This window comes from Triticum urartu, chromosome 2A (assembly GCF_056163025.1).
Source record: "Triticum urartu cultivar PI428250 chromosome 2A, HENAU_Tu73, whole genome shotgun sequence".
NCBI classification, from domain to species: Eukaryota; Viridiplantae; Streptophyta; class Magnoliopsida; order Poales; family Poaceae; genus Triticum; species Triticum urartu.
In genome coordinates this window covers 734,856,064-734,881,350 of record NC_141874.1, presented here as the reverse complement: position 1 = coordinate 734,881,350, position 25,287 = coordinate 734,856,064, and the positions used below count along the sequence as shown (strand labels likewise).

At 46.6% G+C, this 25,287-nt stretch overlaps 3 pseudogenes; all 3 read right to left on the bottom strand.

Annotated features, from left to right (window-relative positions):
* Positions 1–5,716: 5,716 nt before the first annotated feature.
* LOC125534434 (disease resistance protein RGA2-like) lies at positions 5,717–7,168 on the bottom strand (annotated as a pseudogene).
* A 12,533-nt stretch (positions 7,169–19,701) lies between these two features.
* On the bottom strand, positions 19,702–20,727 carry LOC125538292 (uncharacterized; annotated as a pseudogene).
* Positions 20,728–22,800: 2,073 nt separating this feature from the next.
* On the bottom strand, positions 22,801–24,311 carry LOC125534435 (disease resistance protein RGA2-like; annotated as a pseudogene).
* Between the last annotated feature and the right edge of the window lie 976 nt (positions 24,312–25,287).

Genomic DNA, 25,287 nt, shown 5'->3' with positions numbered 1-25,287 from the left:
CCATCCTCTCTCCCGAGGTGCCCATGGCCCTGGGCCTCGGTGTGGGGCACTTGTCCGAGGGGCATGGGAGCCCGCAGCCGCCTCCTCCGATAACCTTGGTTGACCCTTTGCGGGATTCAGCGCGAGGCTTTACTAGGGAGGAGGTCGTTGCTTTTTGCGGGATCCCTGACCCGGTCTCGACGGGGAGACGGATAAGTGCTCGCATTGAGGAGCTTCCGGAGGTTGATGACATGCAGCAGAGGTGCGCTATGAGGGCGGCCAAGCTTCATGATGCTGAGATCTCTACTGGTATGTCCGTCAACATATCTAATTCTTTATTGCATTTTTCTAATGAGGAAATTATAAATAATGCAAACCAATTAGGAGTTTCACTAGGGGCTACTCATAGTGAGATTTCCAATTCGGTGAATGATCTGTTAGATTTGGATCTCGCAGCAGTAAAACCCATGAATGATGATGAGATTGATGCGTTAGGGGTCAGAGTGCTCGATAATCTGTGTGCGGATCTAACACCCTCCAATAATGAGTCTGAGGACGATGATGTGCCCATAGATAATGCAGTTGTTAGTACTGCTGAGCCCGGTTATGAGGACCGGGAGACAGAACCTAGTAAACCAAAGCGCAAGTGGAAACGGAAGTTTATCCCGATTCTGCAGTGCGTAGGAGTGCTAGGATTCGGACTACTAAAAAATTTCATGATGAGTTATGAAAGGAATCTTTTGGAATAGCAGAGGTCTGAAAGACTTGACTAAAAGAAGGTTTCTTGCTGAGGCATCTCTGGAGCATCGTTTAGATTTTATTACTCTATCGGAAACTGGTAGAGATAACTTTGCGCCCCAGTTTATTTCCTCTCTTGCGGGTGGTGTTGATTTCGATTGGCATTGCCCCCCTCCGCGAGGAAGATCGGGTGGTATCTTGTTGGGTGTGAGATGCGATTCGCTTGAAGTCCGAAGTGTAGTGATGGGCGACTTCGCGGTTAAGTTTCGAGTCAGGTCTAAAGTTGATGGTTTCAACTGGGCTTTGGTGGCGGTTTATGATGCTGCACAGCCCGAGCTTAAACCAGAGTTTCTGGCGGACCTTGTTCGAATCTGTGGGTCCGAGCTGCTTCCAATTTTAGTTGGGGGTGATTTCAATATCATTAGGAGGAGAGAGGAGAAGAATAATGATAACGTTGACGGCAGGTGGTCGTTTATATTCAATACCATTATTGAAAGCTTGGATCTGAGGGAGATAGAGCTTTCTGGTAGAAAGTTTACCTGGGCTAATGCTATGCCAAACCCGACATACGAAAAGCTTGATCGAGTTCTCGCGAGCGTGGAGTGGGAACAGAAGTTCCCTCTTGTTACGGTTCAAGCTCTCTCGCGGGGCATATCCGATCACACACCCTTGTTCGTAAACTCAGGGGAGCCGAACCACGTGGGAAACAAAAACACCTTTTCATTCGAGATGGCCTGGTTCGAACATGGAGGGTTCTTAGACCTGATTGCCAGGGAATGGGCTAAGGGTGCAGGAGGTAGAACTGTGGTCGAGCGTTGGCAGAATAAGATTAGGAATTTGAAAAGTTTTTTACGGGGTTGGGCTAAGCACCTTAGTGGGGTGTATAAGATTGAAAAGGACAGGCTCCTTTCTCTTATACAGACCCTAGACATAAATGCCGAATCCACGATTTTGCTGCCAGCTGAGCTTCAGGTTAAAACTGAGGCAGAGAAGAGGTTGAAAGAACTTCTCCGTGAAGAAGAATTGAAGTGGGCATTGCGGGCTAAGGTCTGCAAAGTGGTCGAAGGGGATGCGAATACTCAATTCTTTCACTTGATTGCTAATGGTAAGCACAGAAAGAAGAGAATCTTTCAGCTTGAACAAGATGAGGGCACTATTTTAGGACAGGATAACCTAAAAACCTATATAACCGAGTATTATAGGCAGTTATTTGGACCTCCGGAGGATAATTTTGTGTCCCTCGATGAGTCCAGGATTGAGGATGTGCCTCAACTATCGGCTGCTGATAATGATATTCTGGTAGCCCCGTTCTCAGAGAAGGAGGTGTTTGATGCTATTGCACAGATGAAAAACAATAAGGCTCCCGGACCGGATGGATTCCCGGTCGAGTTCTACAAAAAGTGCTGGCACATTATTAAGGGGGATTTGCTACCTATGTTTCATGATCTGTTCTCTGGACAGCTTCACTTATTTCACTTGAATTTTGGAACTATCACACTGCTTCCTAAGAAAACGGATGCTGTGAGAATTGAGCAGTTCAGACCGATCTGCCTTCTCAATGTTAGTTTCAAAATCTTCACCAAGGTTGGGACTAATAGGCTCACACAGATTGCGCATTCTGTGGTGCAACAATCCCAAACTGCTTTCATGCCGGATAGAAACATCCTTGAAGGGGTGGTCGTCCTTCATGAAATGCTCCATGAAATCCATTCCAAAAAAATAGATGGAGTAATTTTTAAGGTGGATTTCGAGAAAGCGTACGATAAGGTCAAATGGCCATTCCTCCAACAAGCATTGCGTATGAAAGGTTTTGATGAGGCCTGGCGCCGCCAAGTTGAATCATTTACGCAAAAAGGGAGTGTGGGAATTAAAGTGAATGACGATATTGGTCATTACTTCCAGACACATAAAGGCCTAAGACAAGGAGATTCGATGTCCCCTATCCTGTTTAACATTGTGGTTGATATGTTAGCAATTTTGATAGGCAGGGCTAAGGAGAATGGTCAAGTAGGTGGCTTGGTACCTCATCTTGTTGATGGAGGTGTATCCATCCTTTAGTACGCTGATGATACAATCATCTTTATGGAGCATGACTTGGCCAAGGCGAGAAATATGAAGCTGGTGTTATGCCTTTTCGAACAATTGACTGGGTTAAAGATTAACTTTCATAAGAGCGAGTTGTTCTGCTTTGGAAGAGCCAAAGACGAACAGGAGGCTTATAGGCAATTGTTTGGGTGCGAGTTGGGGGATTTACCTTTCTCTTACCTAGGTATTCCAATCCACCATCGTAAGCTGACTAACAGAGAATGGAAGTGCATCGAAGACCGATTTGAGAAGAAACTGAGTTGCTGGAAGGGTAAGCTCATGTCATACGGAGGCCGATTAATTCTGATAAATTCGGTGCTCACGAGTATGCCTATGTTTCTCTTATCGTTCTTTGAAGTCCCAGTTGGTGTTAGGAAAAGACTGGACTTTTATCGATCGCGTTTCTTTTGGCAGGGTGATGAACTAAAAAGAAAATACCGGCTTGCTAAATGGGATATCATCTGTAGACCGAAAGACCAAGGGGGTCTTGGTATTGAGAATCTTGAAGTTAAGAACAGATGCCTTCTTAGTAAGTGGCTGTGGAAGCTCTCTTCTGAGACTGATGCCACATGGGCGCAAATCCTTCACAGCAAGTACCTACAGACAAAAACCTTGTCCCAGGTCACAGTCAGGCCGACTGACTCGCCTTTCTGGAAAGGACTAATGAAAGTCAAACAATCCTTGTTTAATAGGACAAAGTTTGTTATTGGCAACGGCGCTAGTACACACTTCTGGGAGGATACTTGGCTCGGCGAGACACCCTTGGCCATTCAATATCCGTCTTTATATCGTATGTTTCAACGACGTGAGGTGTTCGTTGCAATGATATTTCAATATATCCCCCTTAATATTCAGTTCAGACGGTCGCTAGCGGGCAATCGTTGGGAAGAATGGCTCCGTCTAGTTAGGAGACCGATGGAGGTTCAGCTTTCTCAACAACCCGATGAATTACGCTGGAAACTGACTAGGTCTGGAGTATTCACAGTTAAATCAATGTATATTGATGTTATTAATTCGAACTCCATTCCTACCTCCAAGCATGTTTGGGATGTCAAAGTTCCATTGAAAATAAAAGTGTTTATGTGGTTTGTCCATAAACAAGTTATTTTAACCAAGGACAACTTGATAAAGCGTAATTGGACAGGACCGACTAGATGTAGTTTCTGTGATCGGGATGAGACGATCAAACACCTCTTTCTTGATTGCATGTTGGCCAAAGTCCTTTGGTGGACGGTCCACATTGCTTTTAATATTACTCCACCGAATTCTGTCAACACGTTATTTGGGACATGGCTTAATGGGATTGAGCCTGACTTAGCGAGACATATTCGTGTTGGAGTTTGCGCTTTGCTGTAGACTATCTGGAATTTCAGAAATGATTTGGTTTTTAACAAAATATCACGTATTCACTTTTTGCAGGTTATTTTCCGAGCCACGGCTGTGATCCGTTCGTGGTCGCTACTCACTCCGATGGAGGCCAGAGAGCATTTGGTTACTGGATCTATCCGCTGGGAGATGGTAGCTCGGGATATCTTCAACCGGTTTGGATGGCGGTCATGTAATAGGATAGGCAATTAGTTTACCTATCTATCTTTAGCCAGCCGGTTGTGGCGTCTTTTCTTGGCTAGTTTGTGTTTCTAGCCCAGTTTGGCTCCGTGTGAGCTTTCTTTTCAGTTTTTACAATTGAAGACTTTGGAACCTTATTGGAACCTTTTTATTTGGTTAATAAGATGGCCGTATGCATCACTCTGATGCAGAAGCCGGGGAGACCCCCCTTTTCGGAAAAAAAAATGTATGTGCAGTCTATTATTGCAGTGTTTCACTTGAAAATTGTTTGTGTTTTTTCAGATGAGCTTCAGTGGAGAGAAGCAGCGCGCAGCTCATTGACAAAGAAATGATATGCGCCCTTTTATCTTGGTCAGTGATTAGAATCACAACTCTATACCTTAATAATTTTTCTGAGCACATGTAACTAGTTTGTTTCTACATTTGCCCTTAATCTCTGTGTGGCTTATTTTGTACTAATTCAGCTTTTAATCGGAAATTGTCGCACTGTGTGCATTCTTAGTGTCCTGACGTTGATCTCCACAATGGTAAAAATGGAAAAGCAAATACTGGGATCCAACTTGGTTTTGTTATTAAAAAACCTAAAAGTAGTCATCCTACAGGAAATTGTTAGGTACCCCCTGTGTATTTGCTCCATGTACTGAGTACAGTCAGAAAAATTGCCGAAGCATGAGATAGTCTAAAATTTACCCAAAAAAACGCTATCACTGTGGCCCAAAATCGAACAGGGCGGCCTCAAGGAGGACCAAGTGGCCCAAAATGAATTCTCTGCCAAAGATTAGCTGGGGCGATATACTTCCGCAACGGTCACATTAGGCACTTGGCAGTTAGTTCAGCTAAGATTAGCAGCTAAAACTGGCTTAAACAGCAAACTAGAGACAACAAGGAAATGGTAAATGACGGGTAGAATCATGCCGTTGGATACATTTAATCACTCTTGAACAGATGACGAGGCGAAGCAATGATGCTTTTATCCTGTTTTGGCCAGCTTCAAATTAAAGTGAGTTCTGAATGTTCTGAAGTTTCAGAGTCCTTAAAATAGACAACATTTGAATGTTCACTTCTTATTTCAGTTAAGTTTACTCACCTACCTATATGGATTAGATTCGTTCCATGGTGCAAGATGATGTTTTTTGTTATCTAGAAAGTGCAGGGTGGAGGGGGGGGGGGGGGGGGGGCGTTGGATCTGATAGTACTGTTTTACTTACAATTGAGATCTCCAACACATTTAGTTTAATGGTATATAATCACTCTTTAAAATGGTTTGTCCATGGCCACACGAACACATCTTATTTTCATGCATCGGAAAGTACAACATGGGTTACATTATGCGAGCTCTGAAACAAAATTACATAGGCACTCCTCGTCGCTTCCTCCCTGGCCCTTGATGTGTATCCTGAGCATGACTCGTAACAAAACGAGCAAACGAGGTATGAGGGGGTATCCTTGATTCCCATGAAATTAAAATGAAATCTTCTTTCAGTCTAACACTAGGATCTGTTATCAATTGGCCAAATGTCACGCTTGGCGATTCCTTCTTGGTTGAAACATTAACTGTATAACATGTCATGCTAAGTGGATGCAAAGCAAAGTCCGTTATGTCCACCGGATGGCCTTATTCTATAAGGATGGTTGGGTGCACACCGTATATGGAGAGGTTTCTTTTAACCATTCGTAACCCCCTTTCCAATATACCACGCCAGAACTGAACATTGAGGTTCCTTCTCAACACATCCGCGAACATATTTATTGCGACAAGTGAACCTTGTGTACTGTGCAACACCTTGACATATTCATCTGCTATTTCTACGAGCCGTGGATGTTGCATGGGGTCTACACTTCCAAATACTAGTGTCTTGAAAAGGTACCTCAGCTCGTCATAAGACAGAACAGTTAGGAAAATCGGTTTCACCGATCCAAATCGAGCTAGACTTTGAAGTCTACTTATGATGATGATCTTGCTTCCTCTGCCCATTGTTATGACAAAGGAGTGAAACTTTTTCCAATCATCGTCTCCTATATCAGAAGAAAACGTAATAACCACCAGCACCATCCCAAACATGCTCCTTCCGTTGTCAAGTATCCTCATAAAGCTGTCTCCATTCAAGTGCAAAATGGAGGAGAAGCGTGAGTGAACTCTTTTGTCGCCACACACATGAGCAACCAAAGTTTTCTTTCCTACCGAGGCACCACCTATGACTGGAAGAATGGCCGGTGCATGATCACCATGAGGGTCACTGTGCTGCAGCAAGAAGCTCAAGAGCTTCTGCTTCTCAGCATGCCGGCCGAACATGAAGTTTTCGGTGTAAAGATAAACGTCGTATGGCCTACGAGACATGCGGTCGCATCCACCCAGAAGCACAACAAATTCTGCCATGTTAGCAACAGCAATTTCTAAGCTTTCCAAGGCATCATGTGACTCGAGGTGCACGGCCTTGCCAGTTGTTCGAGAACGCTTGGCTAAATACAAGCAGCTGATGGATGAGTCGTTGCTAACCTCGTCGAAGCTTCCACTATCTTGGAGGGTTCCGTACCTCAAGGTGTCCAGCACGCGGCATCCTCGGTACATGGCCTCTGAGAGCTTCTTGAGCTGTGTCATCATTCCAGAGTTGGTTATGTACCGTGCGTCCGCCTCCTCAACGATGGTGCCAGCCCTCATCAGGAGGTGCTGCAACCTCTCCACCATCTTCTTTTGCTCCTTTGAGTGTGCATGGCTTAAGGAGGAGCGATACTTGTTCATCAGGAAGGAGATGAACCTGCTCAAAAGTTCACCTGTAACTGCAGATATGGCAACCTCCATGGAATTGATGAGGGAATCCTTCTCTCTGGACAAATTAACTGGCCTCTGCCAACACTTTAATTTTTTACCGAAGCCTCTGCGAACTCTTACAGTGACTTCAAAATATAGAAAAGTTTGTAGCGATGACTACAACATCAACTACGACGAATTCAAGGGTGTGTGATCACATGGGCACTTAATTGTCTAAACGTCCACCAAATCAAAAAACAAGCCTCCTTCCTCCACAAAAAAGTTAGGGTTTCTGCCTCCCGCCGCCGCCGCCGCAGGTCCGCCTCCTCTCCGGTGGCCCTAGGGCCATGGGGGCGCGGTGGATCTCGGCAAGGGTCGGCGGGAGGGCTCCGTTTTTAGTCGTTTTTTTCAGTTTTGTTAGGGTTTGTGTCCTGCTCAGGAAGACGAGACGGTGGCGGCTCCCTAAAGATGGAATAAAGGTCTCCCCGCCTAGTCCCCGTTCCGGCGGCGCGTCTAGCACCGTTGGTGGGCGTGTGGAGGTGTGTCTCCAGCGGATCTATCTTTGGTGGATTTGCTCGGATCTCGTCGTTGTTCGTCTATGTTCGCGTGTCTTCGGATTGGATCTTTCTGATCTACGTTATTCTTCATCTGCGGCGGTTGTTGTTCTGGTGCGCTGGTCCTACGGGGCCTTAGCACGACGACTTCCCGACTGTCTACTACAACAAGTTGTGCCCGACTCCGGCGATGGAGGGGCGATGACGGCGGCGCGCCTTCGGCTCGCTTCAGTGCTGGTAGTCGTCGCTAGGTGGTCTATGAATTTGGATGTAATTTTTATTATTTCTGGTATTCGTTGTACTGCCATGATTGAAGATGAATAGATTGGAAATTTTCTCGCAAAAAAAAATTTGTCTAAACGTCCAAACATGTTGACAAGGACAAGCGAACTGTCCAAGCAGCATGAAAACATAGACCAGTATTTCTAATACTCATGGTAGGTCCAACATTAACTATTGTTCCAATAACAAAAATGTATATTATCTTGCATTTGACTCCATCCTTTCACATTTGACATGGCAACCCATATATATGTGCACTCTACCACCTCTAACCAAGTTTGACTGTGTGATGTTATGTTGCATTTGTATTGTAATATTGTACTCTCTCTGTAACAAAATGTAAGGCGTGTTTAACAATTGTACGTGAAACAAAAAAAACGTCCTATATTTTGTTACAGAGGGAGTAGCTGTATATGATAAAAGTACATAAAAAATGAAAATCATGGTCACTCACATGTGGCACCAACATATAGTCAGCAACACTCTTAACCATGTCGAACGTCTGAGTTTTGAAGATATCTTACTGCCTAGGCTTTATTTGGCCTTTTTGGGAACGGTGAACTTCTTTTCAGATTGTTGCAGGTATTGGACACTAGTCCAAAAAAAATCATTCAAAAGGAATCTTGTTGTAAGATAAACTTATATATGTGTACACATTTGTTTTTCAGATTCATGCAGGTATTGGATACTTGTACAAAGTTGACATTTGGGTTGGCTCTCATAACATTCAAGAAAACAAATTCACGTCCGGAAGCGACCATCCTGATATGCAACTCATTGGTAAGGAACGATGCACACTTTATCTTGGTCAGTAATGAGAAATACAATTCACTTCTTTATGTATGAAAACAATTCTCTTGTATATTCACTTCCTTGGTTCTTCAGAACCCAATCATGAAGTGTGTTCAGTCTTGAATCAAAAACTGTTGCACCTTGTGATTCTTCAGAGTTAAGTCTTGACCTGATACTGATCTCCACAATGGTAAACATGGAAAACAAAAATAGTATGATGCAACCTGGACGATAACCTATTTTTGTTTCATACTAAAACTAGGAGTATTCTTCCAACTAGACTCCCTGTAATGATTAAGTATGGTCCGAGCAATTACCAAAGAATGGGACACTCTGGAATGGAAAAAAACTGCGTCATCATTTGGCCCAAAATCTAACAGAAGGACCTCGAACGGACATGGCACAAACTGTGGTTTTCATGATTGTTTTCAGAGTGGACGAACAAAAATCCAGAAGAGAAATGGTACACTCACGCCACTAGATAAATGTTGAGTTCCACGGTTCCACTTTAACGGTGGCACTCGTTCTTTCTCTCTACCCTGTGGCTTCTTGTGGTTGTTGATCATACATTTATTAGCATAGAATTTTCTGCGTGTCGATGTGCTGAAGAGATTTACGTTTTAGAACAATAGGGAGTACTCCCAGAGTTCCATATTTGGCTCAAACTTATCAACACGCATCAATTCAAAAGGTCGAGAGGTGTGGCTACTACCTCTGGTGTGCATGTAGGGAAATCTTATAAGCTACTCCCTCTGTAAACTAATATAAGAACGTTTAGATCACTATTTTAGTATTTTAAACGCTCTTATATTAGTTTACGGAGGGAGTAGTAGTAAAATGAGAATCAAAGGTGTCAACTTCATTCTACTGGCGCTGTAGCTTAGATATTATGGTTTGCCTTGACTTTTGTTCTCAATGACAAAACACGACAAACAGAACAGGGAGCTGAGATGACGAGCAGGATGATGTAGGGCAGAATATGATAGTTTTATCATTAAGCTTCCTATGCAGCCAGGGTTACCGAATCGTCGCCCTTAACCTGCTTTGCAATAGAGGTGGCCGTTTTTACTAGTACTCCTTATACTATTGTTTGTTTGAAAATATGCTATAATATATATAAATTTGCTGTCCTGTACTAGAGTACAAATTTGTTGAGAAAAAATATACTAATCTGAACCTGAGAAATGTTTTCAAATGGATAAATGCTGGATGCTAGAGATAGAGATGAATATTGTAGTTCGAGCACATAAAACAACATCGAACCATTGACTGACGAGTTCAAGGGTGTGTGGTCACACATGCACTTAATTGTCTTAACGTCCAAATATGTGACAAGGACTAGCCAATTGACCAAGCAACATGACAAAATTGGCTAGTATTTTTAATATAAGCGGTAGGTATGTCCAGCTTAATTGTTATTCCGTAGAAAAAATGTATATTTAATCATCTTACATTTGTATTTCGTTGGACTCGTTTTACATTTTATACGTACTAGAGAATGGCAAGACTGGGACCTCATATCCATGGAGACATCCAGCAGATCACTCATGAAGACTAGTGCATCCTCATCTTGCAGAACCAGCAGAGGTGAGCTTTAATTTTTTTTTTCCGCCTCATGAATCTCTTCTTTTTTAAAACTTCTTTCTGTATTAGCATGTTGAGGCAGGCGCAGGCTATCGGAGCGGCGTTGTCCTTTCTGGTGCCGGTGGCGCTGGTGGGGGTGCCGGCGCACGCGTGGACGAGGAGGACGTTTAATACGGTCCTCCATGGCCTAGGGCTCGTGGTTGGAGTGGTGGACAGCACGGCGCAGAGGTACGACATGTCGAGCTACAAGGTGTGGCTGAGGACGGATCGGCCGGAGCGCATCCCGGAGCAAAGGAGGTTGTACGTGGAGGAGCCTCGTCGGCGGCGAGGTAGGGTCTTCCCGCGGGCGGCGAGGACGGCAGCGTTGTGGTATAACATTCGCATTGTCAAGCTGGCCAAGCCGGTGGTGGATGAGGACGACGATCCGGAGCTGTCGCCGCCGCCTAGCCCGCCGGCTCCACCGCCGGAGGAAGATGGAAGATCTGACAGGCGGGCTCCACGGCGACAAGGCCAAGGTGGAGCTGAGGGTGCGAGGAGGAATGGTTCCGATGCGGCAGCCTTGCCGCCATCGGCAGGGTGCTGGTCGTCGGCATCCGCTCCGGCGGCGGCGCAGGACTGCGTTCAAAATAAAGGTGCTGCGGGCCCGGATAGGGAGCATGACGTTCGGCTGCGGCAGGTGGAGCCTGCTGCAGAGATTGACCGTGACTTGACCGTGGCATCTGTGGAGCCAACGGCTCGGGGACAGCTGGCCCGGGGCGAGGCGGCCAGCCGGGTGGAGGTGTCAGCTTGCGGCTTGGAAGATGTGCTGGGGGGCGGCGCGTGGGCCTTCCCGACATCTGTCATGTTATCGAGATGGTGTGGGCCTGGGGTGCAGGTAGCGACGGGATTGGAGCCGGTTGATTCGGTCCTGGCAAAGCAGTCTGGTGAGATTCGCCTGGTTGGCTCGATGGAGCTGTCAGTGGGGTCGGGGCTGGCCCGGTCTGGTGTGTGGCCCGACAGGGCGCGGAGCGAGTCGATGGACAGGGACTCCTGTTCCCAGATGGAGACAGCGATATCTATCGATTCCCGTGCCCCCTTGGTCGGGTATGGATCCATGTAGCCAGGCGAGGGGGGACATGTGTGTGGCGAGGAGGCAGAGACATCATGCATGCAGGAATGTATGGCCCTTGAGCTTCTCTCGTAGGAGGACAGGATATCGCAGCAGGTGAGGCAAGTAGAAGATTGGGACATGTTCCAGGTGAGTCTTTCCGGGAGCGACGAGCCATCTCCATGTGTGCTTCCCAATGCACTCCAAGGCCGGCAGAGCCTGCTCTAGGGGACGTGGCGCAGCTGTGTGAGAGCATGCGCAGATCTATTGAGCCAATTTTGGCAGGGCCGCAGACGCGCAAGCATGGGGCGCATACCCGTAGACCAAGGAGGAAGAGGATTCTGGACATCACGCCGAGGAGGAGCGAGAGGATTGCAAAACATGGGGCCAGCAAATAGCAGCAAGTGATCATTCGTAAGTTATGTTTGGCTCATGAGGGAGAGGTCATCTCCGAGAAAGCCCTTCGCATGTACGTCGATCTGTTCAACCCGCCACTCTCGGATGAGCACATCGCAGCGGTGTTGGCCCTCTTTGGGTGGGAGTCTCCGCCGGCGTCGTTGCTGGATACGCCCCAAGTGGTCGGTGCCATGGCCTAGGGGTAGATGCGGGTGGTCTAGGTAGGAGGTGATGATGTATGCACAACCCCTACGGATCATTGTGTGGAATGTGCGTGGGCTCAATGCTCCGGCACGTAGAGATGCGGTGAGGCACGTAGTGGTGGAGGCAAATCCGGCCATAGTTTGTCTTCACGAAACAAAGCTGCAAGAGATATCTGTAGCGGTTGTACAACATTGCCTTGGCAATAAATTTACCAAGTTTTTCTATGTCCCTGCAGTTGGGACGCGTGGTGGGATTTTAGTGGCCTGGGACGAGGCGATCGTCATGCTCCCAAACCCACACTACCTGAGCAACTCGCTCACGGTGATTGTGAAGGCTCCGGGAGCGGCGAAGTGGTGGCTTACATGTGTATACGGACCTCAAGAGGACAGGGATAAAGTGAAATTTCTCCAAGAGCTGGTGGATATAAGAGAGCTACACGCAGGCCCCTGGCTTGTAGCTGGAGATTTTAATCTCATTGCAAGGCAAGAAGACAAGAACAACGCCTTGATCAACCGGAGGATGTTGGGCAAGTTTCGAGCCAAGTTGAATAGGCTCGAGTTGAAGGAGTTGTACTTGAATGGTCGCCGGTACACGTGGTCTAATGAATGAGAGGAGGCTACTCTGGAGAAGATTGATCATATATTCGTCACAAACGAGTGGGATGAGGCGTTCCCTACGTGCTTCTTGTCGGCTGTGGGCACAACTATTTCGGATCATTGCCCTTTGATGTTGGACATGAATGTGGAAATAAAAACTCACAAACGCTTCCGCTTCGAAGCTTTCTGGGTTAAGGCGGCAGGGTTCATGGAGACGGTACAGGCTGCGTGGGAGGCTACTCCCGCAACATCAAATGACTACCTCACGCTGCATTGCAAGCTTAGGGCAACGGCAAAAGCTTTGCAGAAATGGAGTGACCGGTGGATCGGGAACGTGAAGCTGCAGATTGGCATTGCTTTGGAGGTGATCACACGGCTAGATGTAGCTATGGAGTTGCGTGTATTGACCCATGCGGAGAGGGAGCTGCAGAAATGCTTGAAACATAAACTTTTGGGGCTGTGTTCACTAGAGCGTTCGATTGCAAGACAACGATCGCGGCTGCTGCAGCTGCGTGAGGGGGGTGGTAACACAAGGTTGTTTCATCAGCAAGCTAGCCACAGGCAGCGGAAGAATGTGCTGCGGGCAGTGAGGTACAATGGGCAGATTTTCTCCGGCCAGGACGAGGTGGCATCGGCGATAGATGCATTTTATGGCCAAGCTTTGGGTTCATGTGAGCCGCCGCAACATGCAATCCACTTGGAGGGCTGAGCTTGCCGCAATGGGATATGTCCCAGCTTGAGGAGCCGTTCACAGCTAAGGAAGTGGGAAAAGTGATTAAGTCAATGCCTATGGACAAAGCGCCGGGGCCGGATGGTTTTACAGGAAGGTTCTATGCCACGTGTTGGAATATCATTAAGGTGGATTTCATGAGGGTTATGGACTGTATGTATCGGGAGGATATGAGAGGCATGGTTGCAATCAACCGATCATTGGTATCTCTTTTGCCAAAGAAGGAAGGCGCATTGGATGTGGGAGACTTCAGACCGATAAACCTGGTGCACGGGGCAATAAAGATCTTTGAAAAGGTACTCTCGATCAGGTTGGCCGTGGAACTTCCGAACCTCGTGGGGAATCATCAAAGTGCATTCGTAAAAGGAAGATCACTCCATGACAACTTCATGCTAGTTCAAGGAATGGCAAGGAGGCTACACGCGTTAAAGAACCCGGATGTTCTTCTTAAGTTGGACATCTCCAAGGCATTTGATTCAGTCCAATGGCCTTTCTTGTTGGAAGTACTGCAACATTTCGGTTTTGGGAAAAAGTGAAGGGCTTGGATTTGCGGTATCCTGGCCACATCAACTACAAAGGTGATGGTCAATGGCGAGCCTGGAGAAACTATTTTCAATTGCAAAGGGCTGCGGCAAGAAAGGCCATTGCAACCCTTTGCAATTGAAAATAGTTTCTCACGATTGTAGTTGACGTGGACCTATGCTATTCATTCTCACGATGGAACCTTTGCAACGTATGTTCGAGGATGCGGTGTTACGGAGGGTGATGGAACCCTTGGCAGCGGTGGGCATGAGGCAAAGAATGTCGATATACGCGGACGATGTAGTCCTTTTCCTGAAGCCGAAGCAAGTGGATCTGGCGGCATGTAGAGCGATCTTTGCCATGTTTGGGGAAGCTTCGGGACTAAGAATAAACATGGCCAAATCGGCCGCGCTGCCCATTAGATGTGATGAGCACACAATGGCTTGGGTGAGCCAGGAGTTAGGATGTCCAGTGGCCTCGTTCCCGATCAAATATCTTGGTTTACCGCTTTCCCTAAGAAAACAAACGGCAGGACAGCTACAATACTTGGCGGATAACTTGGCAAATTGTTTGCCCAAATGGAAGTCCGCGCTAATGCCGAAGAGTGGGAGGTTGACACTGGTGCAGTCGGTGTTATGTGCCATGCCGATACACACGATGATGGCTCTGGACATGCCGATGAAGACGATAGCGGCTATGAACAAGGTGTGCAGGGGATTTCTGTGGTGCAAGAGGGCCGAGGCAAATGGAGGTAATTGCGCGGTGGCCTGGGAAGCGGTGTGTGCCCCTAAGTGGGCTGGAGATCTGGGCATACCAAACTTGCAATGGTTGAATGTGGCAATGCAAGCGAGGTGGCGTGGCTGCAAAGGGTGGATGGTAACAAACCGTGGAGTGAATTCACTATTAAAGTGCCTAAAGAGTCTATGCAGATATTCTGGGAGGATAGATGGCTCGATGGCATGAGGGTGCAGGAGGTAGCACCGGCAGTGTATGAAAGGATCCCATCAAGAATCAGGAGAGGTCAGAAGGTGGGGCAGGTCGCTGCGAGTGGAGTTTGGGCACAACATGTTGGGCCGGACATGGATGAGATCACACTGCGGCAGTTCATGGATCTGTGGTCGAGGGTGCAAGCTTGGGAGCCGCGTGTGGGAGAGCAGGACGTGGTCGCTTGGTCCTGGGAGGCTCACGGCCAGTTCACCGTGAGCTCGGCCTATGCGAGAAGATTTTGGGGTCGGGAGGTGGTGCCCACATCAAAGCTGACTTGAAAGTCTAGGGCGCCGTTGGAGTGTCGCTTTTTTGCGTGGTTGGCCCTCAGAAACCGGTGTTGGACCTCGGACCGGCTAGCGAGGAGAGGTTTACCGCACCAGGACACGTGCCCGCTTTGTGATCAGGAAGAAGAAACGATAAACCATATTTTGCTCACGTGCACGTGCGTGTTCGCCAGAATGGCGTGGACGCGCATAGGTGAGGCACTTGGCAGAGCAGATTGAAAACCAAGGCAGGATGACAAGCCCAAGGACTGGCTTGGCAGTAGGAGCGCGGATGGGACAACGAGGATCAAGGACCTACGTACAATGATGTTACTTGTAATGTGGGAGCTTTGGAAGCATCGAAATGCCATTGTTTTCGACGGCGTTTCCCCATCGATTGAGAGGCTCATCCAGAAGGTGAAGTCTGAGGCCATGGTATGGGCTAAGGCAGGGCTTATCAAGAGGGAGTTAGGGAGTTTCCAAGGTAGTTTGTATAGGTGGGCTATGAGGGAGGAGTAGGTTATGTGTATCTGGGTGGAGTGGGTGCGTGCTAAGCACCGCACAGACGTGTAAATGTAACTGTTGATGGAGACTTTCTTTGCCGTTCTTCTTTAATATATGATATGCACACTCGTGTATATTCGAGAAAAAAAAATAGAATTATGTCGTTGGATTCACTTGGTGACTCCTGAACCGTCGATGGATCTTGAGTGAAGGCGGCCAAGCGAATAATGATTTTCTCCTGTTTTGGCCAGCTTAGAATGTGTTCTGTATGTTCAAAAGTTTCAAGAGTCCTTCAGTACAGACTACAGACAACACTTGAACACTACTTCTTTCCTTATTTCAGAGTTTCCTTAAGTAGCTTCAAAGTAGGCCAAGTTCCAGGTTGTTTTCCGAAGGCAGGAAGAAATATAATATATATATATATATATATATATATATATATATATATAATCTAGTCATTTATTGAAAAAATAGGCTTTCGTTTATTTTACATTCCAAAAATAATTAATTTCAAAATTAGTTTTTTAAAAATTAAAAAATAGCTATTACTGGTGCTTTTTTAGCAAAGATTATTGGGTTTGGTGTCTTCAGGTTCTAATGCTAAGTGCAAAAAAGCTTGGCCCAGGGAATGATTAGGCCTAAGAGAATCCTTCCCCCAACCCCCAATTTGCTGTGCCTTCGATGTGTGGAACCCAGTAGTCAGTGTCTACCAGCGATGAATCCTTTCACTAATCCCCAAACCACCATGGCGGCCACCGGCGAGCTGCCGACTTCAAGTCCGGAGAGGGAGGTGCCAGGCTGGGTCGCCGGGGACTCGGGGAGCACCTAAGGCTGGCGCAGGAACCTCGCCGAGGGCATGCTGGATGCAGTGCGACGCCGCGGTGCGTGCTCCCCGAGTTCGTCGAAATGGATTCCTCGGTAATTTCAGTTCAGACCTGTTTCGATTTCGTAAATTTTGCAAAAATATTACTGATCTTGTGGGAGGCTCTGATTTTTCCCAGCGCCTAGCAGACTGTAGTCTGACCTGATCTCATTTTTGTGGCGTCCGCATCCCCAGCACAGCACAACACAAATCAGAGCGCCATCCTCTTTTATATGTAGGGTTGCCGTTGCTTGATTAGATGGAGTGGAACCATGGAGCTTACACACACGCGGTATTGTTGCTTGGTCCATTGCAAGCTCATATGTACTGGTATCAGCAAAACATACTACGAGTTTTCCCTCTGTTTTCCCCTTGTCCATGCTATAAGACAATTAGGGTCAACCATTTACTCTGAAATTTATTCAGGTATGAAATCCCCCCATACAAATTCACGGTTCGTTAACCGAGATCTATGATAGATTTCGTTCAATAGTATACAGGAACACATCTGTTGCAGATCCTGGGTAAGGCTCGGGCGAGAGGAAGGTCACGAGAGAGAGGAGAAGATTTATCTGGAGAACTCTATCTGATTCATTCCTAGCTGCAAGATGTATATACAGATGCTTTTACAGTTTTCACCCTCTACAGTCCCACAATTACAAGTAAGTCCTACCAGCAACATCTGTTTATCATGTATTAAAAAATACAACAAGAGTTGCATTTACACGAGTTCTCAAACAAAATTACATTGGCACACCCGGTCGCTTCCTCCCTGGCAAGACACTACCTTCACGTGTATCCTGAGCATTACTTGTAACAAAATAAGCAAATGATTTAGGAGCGGGTATCCTTGATTCCCATGAAGTTAGAATAAAATCTCCTTTCGGTCTAAGAGCATCTCCAATAGAAGCGCTATATGAGCGCCGCGCGGTATAAAAACTGCTTTTAGCACGCGTGGACCTGGTTTGAAATCTTCAGCAGCCGCACAAAAAGCGTGCGCGTGTTATAACTAATGCAGCGCGCGCATCAAAAAGGCATCGCGCGTAGCATATTTAGTGCGCCCGGTCGCACGCGCTGCAAACTCTGGGCTGTTGCAGATGGGACCGCTTGATTGGGACCGTTGGACTCGCGCGCGCAGCATATTTTGCAGCGCTTGTTGGAGCAAACGTCTTCTAGCGCTCTAAAAAATTTACTTGCGCGCTGTAAACCTGTTTTTTGGGCGCCGCATATTGGGCGGCTGTTGGAGATGCTCTAACGTTTGGATCTGCTAGAAGTCCCCCCAATGTCACACTTGGTGATTCTTCCTTGATTGGAACATTACTTGTATAATGTGTCATGCTAAGTGGATGCAAAGCAATGTCGTTATGTCCACTGGATGGCCTTGTTCTACAAGCATGCTTGGGTGCACACCATACAGGGACAGGTTTCTTTTAACATATCTTGTCCCCTTGTCCAATATGCAAGGCCAAAACTGAACATTGAGGTTCATTCTCAACGCATACGCAAAAATATTTGTGGCGATTAGTGAGCTTTGCTTGTGCAACTCCTTGGGAACTTCATCTGCTATTTGTACTAGCCGTGGATGTTCTGCCAGGTCTACACTCCCAAAGGCCATTGTCTTAAAGAGGTACCTCCAGGCCCGGTCCTGATGGGGGGGCAGGGGGGCCGGCCGCCCCGGGCCCCCGAAATATAGGGGCCCCCACCTATGTGTGCTCTGTGTATTAGGCCCTTGAAAAAATTGACCCTGCGCTAATTTAGGTGCAACATGCCTGTACGTTTAGGTGTAGTAATGGGCAAGTAAATCAGCGATGGCCTGAATTAGTGGAATTGCCGTTTCCCACGCGTAGGCCCGCACACAACGACATGACCGATCGATCTAGCCGCAAACCAATCCCTCAAAATAACCTAGGCGCATATCACGCCCGACTCGCGTCGCTGCAGCATCCTCCCGCGGAGTCCTCACCGATGCTTCCTCCTCCAACAGCGGCTCGGATGATTTCATGTTCGTTGGACAGGAGTAACAACACCCCCGATCCTGACAGGCAGTCTTGAACAACAGAACAGGTAAGCATCTTCTTGACTCATCATCCCGGGGCTAGCTAGGTTTTGTGATAGATAGGTTGCTACTTAGTGGCATAATCTTTTCGCAAAAAAAGTGGCACAATCAGTAGCTAGTGAATTAGCGGAGAAGAGTACGTAGGATGTGGTTGTCCGGCCTTCTGATCAATTAATCTAGCTGTGTCGGTGGATGATGAAATACGAGGGGAGAGAATGACTAGGATCCATGAATTAATGAAAATAATAGTTGAGATGAAATTAATCAGACAATCCACGGTTGATTTAATTTATTTAGGTGGCTAAACTAATTTTAGCGTTGTAAATTATATAGTGATTCTAGCTGAGGGCGATAAGGAGCCGTTCAATTTTTGTGTGTGTGGCAAACTATATAGTGAAATATACGATGCAGGCAATTTCCTTGGCAAAATCTAAAGTAAGATAGAATTAATATAACCATATATACAATTAATAAGGAAACTAGGTCGACATGCTGGGTTGCACTCCCTCCATTTATAAAAAGTTAAGAATAAACTGTGTTTAAAAATAATCATACCATGCAAGATGCATAAAGGTAGGCCTGGGCATAAAAACCGACGAACCGAAGACCGAACCGAAGCCGAAACCGAAAAAACCGAAAGTTCGGTTTTCACTGTTCCTACATAAAAATTCGGTTTTTATCAATGCTAACCGAACTTAAATTGTTCGGTTCGGTGTTAGCACGGTTAACCGAATAGGAAACCGAACACAGGCGAGGGTACGTGCACGTACAGCCACTCGTCAGCGCGTGTTTTCGTGGTAAAAAAAATCCATGGGCTAAACCGACGACCTGCATTCTCGGCCCATGGTGGCAACCTGTTGTGGGCTGCTTTTTCTGGACACGTGAACGTACTGGTGTGGCGCTGTTGTTTGGTTGTTTAGTCCCACCTCGGCCGGCCACACAGAGAGATGGATAGCTAGGCTATATAAGAGCGCATTCGTGGCAACGAAGTAAAACACGCAGCTGACTCTCTCAAACAGCGAGCAAATACGGTATGAACCGATTACCGAACCGAATAACTCGGTTAACCGAATTTCTGGTTATCTGTTTTGAGGTGTTTTTTTCGGTTTTCAATTTTCCTAACCGATTTTCCAAAAAAACCGATTGGTAGAAACTGAATTTTTGGTTTATACCAAATGCCTAGGCCTACATAAAGGGCCCCGGGTTTTGTTTTCGCCTGGGCCCCTCAAATCTCAGGACCGGCCCTGGGTACCTCAACTCATCATAAGACAGAACACTTATGAGGATCGGTGAAATTGGGCTAATCTTTGAATTCTACCTACAATGATGATTTTGCTTCCTCTGCATATTCTTATGGCAAATGAGTAGAAGATTTTCCAGTCTTCATCGCATACATCACAATCAAACTCAATAACTACCAACATCGTCATCCCAAATGTTGTCCTCCCATGGTCCCGTATTCTCAAGAGGGCTGTCTCCATTCAGGTGCAAAACAGAAGAGAAGCGGGAGCGAACCCTTTCGTCGCCACACACGTGAGCAGGCAAAGTTTTCTTCCCAACCTTGACACCACCTATGATCGGAAGAATGGCTGGTGCATCACCAGGAGGGTTGTGTTGCAACAAGAAGCTAAAAAACTTTTGCTTTTCAGCATGTCGGCCGAACATGAAGTTGTCGGTATAGAGATAAATGTCATATGGCCTACAAGACATATGCTCGCATCCACCCAGAAGCACAACAAATTCTACCATGTTAGCAACGGTGACCTCTAAGCTTTCCAAGGCACCATGTGACTCGAGGCGCATTGCCTGGTCATCCTTCTCAGTTGTTGTTCGAGGACGCTTGAAAGGAATGGCTAAATACAAGCTGCAGCTAGGTGAGTCGTTGATGCTAACCTTGTCGAAGCCTGCACTGTCTGAGAGAGTTCGGTACCTCAGGGTGTCCAGCACGCGGTGTCCTCTGTACATAGCCTCGGAGAGCATCTTTAGCTGCATCAGCATCCTGGAGTTGACTATGTAGCTCGCATCAGCCTCCTCGACGATGGTGTTGACTCTCATCAGGAAGGTGCTGCAACCTCTCCATCAGCTTCTCCTCCGAGCTTGAATGGCTTGAGTGGTACTTGTTCATCAAAAAGGGGATGAACCGGCTCATAAGTTCACCTGCAACTACAGATATGGCAGCCTCCTTGGCCATGATTTTATGGGGGGAGCTGCTGGTCGGTCTATCTGTACAAATAAAGCACGCCGGTCTCTGCCAAGTCTTAGAAGTCTCCAAGGAACATTGACTGCAATGTGTGGGTGGGTGAGACCTGGATATACTTGTTAAAACAAAGATTCTCCGAACAACTTGGTGGGTGGGTGCCAATTTAAAGGCCCAAAGACGTGTCCAGGATCAGTCAACTTTCCAACCAGCATGAAAATGAATTGTCCGGCCAGTATTTGAAATATTCAATGTGCCGTCTACTATTGCAAAGTTTGACCATGGAAATTGTCTGGGTTTTTCCATATGAACTTCAGTGGAGAGGAGCAGCGCAGCTCATTAACAAGGAAATGATATATATATATATATGCCCTTTTATCCTGGTCAGTGATGATAATCACAACTTTATACCTTAGTAATCTTTCTGAGCTCATGTAATAGTTTGTGTCTGCATTTGCTCCTTTGGTTTCATTAGAACCTAATCAATCTCTGTGTTGCTCATTTCATACTAATTCAGTTTTTAATTGGGAAACTGTTGCACCTTGTGCGTTCTTAGGGTGTGTTTGGTTTGTGTCATCAGATGGAACGTAGGAGGTCCGTCCCGTCCCTAGAGGTCATTCTCGTGTTCGGTTGGGTCAAGGAATCAGAACCGACTCATTCCTTGGAATGGCATATTCCTCCTAGATCCGGAACGCGCTTGTACCTCAGAATTTATGTTTGACATATGCTTGAATGTATTTATAAATTGTTCGTGTTGCAAATAAAATTCAAATGTTTTCTCAAATTTGAATACTCTGTTGCTGAAAATACAAAGAGTTACAATTATCCATACTGTTGCTAAAAAACATTCCATTCCAACTCTTAAACCACACACCAGAACATAACCATTCCATTCCATCTAATACCCATAACCAAACATAGAAACGGAACCAACCCATTCCCGTGGAATGGAGCCATGGGATTCCATTCCACTTTGTTTTTGAACCAAACACACCCTTAAATTCCAGGCTTTACCTGACGTGGATGTCCACAATGGTAAAAATTGAAAAGCAAATAGTGTGAGCCAACTTGGTTTTGTCATTAAAAAACACTAAAAGTATTCTTCGTTATATTTGCTCCGTGTACTGAGTACAGTCAGAACAATTACCGAGTCATGAGACAGTCTAAAATTGAACAGTAAGGCCTCAAGGAGGACCGAGTGGCCCAAAATGATTTCCCGCCAAATATTAGCTGGTTCAGTTAAGATTAGCGGCTTAAACTGGGCTTAAGCAATAAACTAGAGACAACAAGGAAATGATAAATGATGAGTAGAATCATGCCATTGGATGCACTTGGTCACTCCTGAACCGTTGGTGAACATTGAGTGCAGGCGGCGAAGTGAATGATGCTTTTCTCCTGTTTTGGCCAGTTTTAAATTTAAAGTGTGTTCTGAATGTTCAGAAGTTTCAGAGTCCTTAAAATAGACAACACTTCAACAAATATTATTATTTTCTTATTTCAGTTAAGTTTTCTCACCTTTCTATATTTATCAGGATTCATTCAATGGTGCGAGATGATGTTTGTTATCTAGAAAGTAAATGAACAGGATTCATTTGATCTGATACTACAGTTTTATTCTCTATTGAGATCTCCAGAACATTTAGTTGATCACTCTTTAAAATGGTTTTTCCATGGCCACACAAACACATCTGTTTTTCATGTATCAGAAAGTACAACGAGGGTTACATTATGCGCGCTCTGGAAAAAAAAAGTAGATTGGCGCTCCTTGTGCTTCCTCCCTGGCAAGGCATTTTGTGCCCCTTTCTTTCCTTCCTCCATGGCAAGATGGCATGTTCGACCCTCGGTGGGCTGCTCATTTTTGCTAGTTTGGCAGGACATAAACCATTGCAATGGTATATACACTATGCCTGCACATGATGGGTCAGGGGCCCAAAGCGGCCGCCCTTCCTCCCCTGCCCAAGGGCAGGGGAATTCTTGGATGGTAGAATATACAGCATTGAAATCTCTAACACATTAGTTGAGTGGTCTATAACACATGCATTTGTCATGTATCTAAAAGTACAAGAGTTTCATTACACAAGTTTTCAAAAAGAAAATTAGATTGGCACTCCTTGCCGCTTCCTCCCTGGCATGACGCTACCTTGATGTGCAACCTGAGCACAACTTGTTACAGACTTAGGAAATGATTTATGAGGGGGTATCCTTGATTCCCATACGATTAGAGTGAAGTCTCCTTTGGGTCTAACACTAGGATCTGTTATAAGATCCCCAAATGTCACACTTGGTGATTCCTTCTTGACTGAAAAACTAGCACTATAAGGTGTCATGCTAAGTGGATGCAGAGCAAAGTCCGTTATGTCCACTGGGTGACCATGGTACATAAGCGTGTTCGGGTGCATCCCGTAAATGGTGAGGTTTCTTTTAACCATTCTCATCCCCTTGTCCAGTATGCAACGCCAAAACTTAACATCAAGATTCCTTCTCAACACATCTGCATACGCATTTGTGGCGACAAGTGAACCTTCTGTACCGTGGAACCTCTTGGCAAATTCATCTGTTATTTATACTAGTTGTGGATGTTCTGCGGGTCCTCGCTCCCGAAGGATAGTGCTTTGAAAAGGTATCTCAACTCGTCGTAAGACATAGCACTTAGGAAAATCGGTTTCACCGATCCAAATCGGGCTAACCTTTGAAGTCTACTTACAATGATGATTTTGCTTCCTCTGCCCATTCTTGTGACCAATGAGTGAAACCTTTTCCATTCATCATCACCTACATCAGAAGCAAACTCAATAACTACCAACATCTTCACCCCAAACTTGGTCCTTCCACGCATCAAAAGGCTGTCACCATTCAAGTGCAAAACAGAAGAAAAGCGTGCGCGGACTCTTTCATCGCCACACGCATGAGAAACCAAAGTTTTTTTCCCAACTTTGGCGCCCCCTATGATCGGAAGGACGGCTGTTGCCTCATGACCAGGAGGGTCGCTGTGCTGCAACAAGAAGCTCAAGAGCTTTTGCTTCTCAGCATGTCAGCTGAACATGAAGTTGTCGGTGTAAAGATAAGTGTCATAAGGCCTACGGAACATGCGCTCGCAACCACCCAAAAGCATAACAAATTCTACCATGTTAGCAGCAGCAGCTTCTAAGCTTTCCAAGGCACCATCCGACTCGAGGCACCTGGCCCCGTCGGCCATCCTCCGAGAACGCTTGATTAAATACAAGTGGCTGTTGAATGAGTCGTTGCTGCTAACCTCGTCGAAGCCCGCGCTATTTCGGAGGGCGTGGTACATCAAGGTGTCCAGCACACGGTACCCTCCATACATGGCCTCGGAGAACATCTTGAGCTGGGCCAGCATCCCGAAGTTGGTTATGTACCGCCCGTCCGCCTCCTCGACGACGGTACCAACTCGCAATAGGAGATGCCGCAGCCGCTTCGCCAGATTCTGCTCCTTCGATTGTGCATGGATGGAGGAGTGGTACTTGCTCATCAGCAAGGAGATGAACCGGCTGACAAGTTCGCCTGCGACTGCAGACATCGCAACCTCCATGGGCAAGGATTGATGAGGTAAAGTTGTTGGGCGGTCACTAGACTAATTTAACTAGAATGGGCTGGCCTCTTGCCAAGTCTTGCACAGACTCTTGGCAAAATGGTGAAAATTCGTCAGGGATGACTAAGACTGTTGACTGGGACTTGAGTGGTTGTGCGCGGTGATATTTTTCTAAACGTCCAAATGCGTGACAAGGAGAAGCCAACTTGTCCAAGCCACATGAACTTGCGCAAAGGACGGGTTGTAATCGCATAATTATATGGAGGTGATCGAGACCATGAACGAAGTGTTGGGGAACGTTGCAGAAAACAAAAAAAATTCCTACGGTTTCACCAAGATCCATCTAGGAGTTCATCTAGCAACGAGTGATTAGATGCATCTACGTACCTTGTAGATGGCGAGCGGAAGCGTTCAAAGAACGGGGATGATGTAGTCGAACACGACGTGATTCAAATCACCGATGATCAAGCACCGAACGGACGGTGCCTCCGCGTTCAACACACATACGGAACGGATGACGTCTCCTCCTTTCTTGATCCAGCAAGGGGGGAAGAGAGGTTGATGAAGATCCAACAGCACGACGGCGTGGTGGTGGATGCAGGGCGTCACAGTAGCAGGGCTTCGCCTATACTACGAGAGAGAGACGTAACGGGGAAGAGAGGGAGGCGCCAGGGGCTGAGGTATGAAATCCCTCCTCTCCTCAACTATATATAGGAGGGCCAAGGGGGGGTGGTGCGCAGCCTAGGAGATCCAATCTCCTAGGTGCGGCTGCCAAGGGGAGGTTTCCCTCCCCCCCAAGGCACTCAGGGGTGCCTTCCACTAGTGGGACTCCTCCCCCATGGAAACCCTAGGCGCATGGGCCTATAGGGGCTGGTGCCCTTGGCCCATATAGGCCAAGGCGCACCCCCTACAGCCCATGTGGCCCCCCGGGACAGGTGGCCCCACCCGGTGGGCCCCCAGGACCCCTCCGGTGGTCCCGGTACAATACCGATAACCCCGAAACT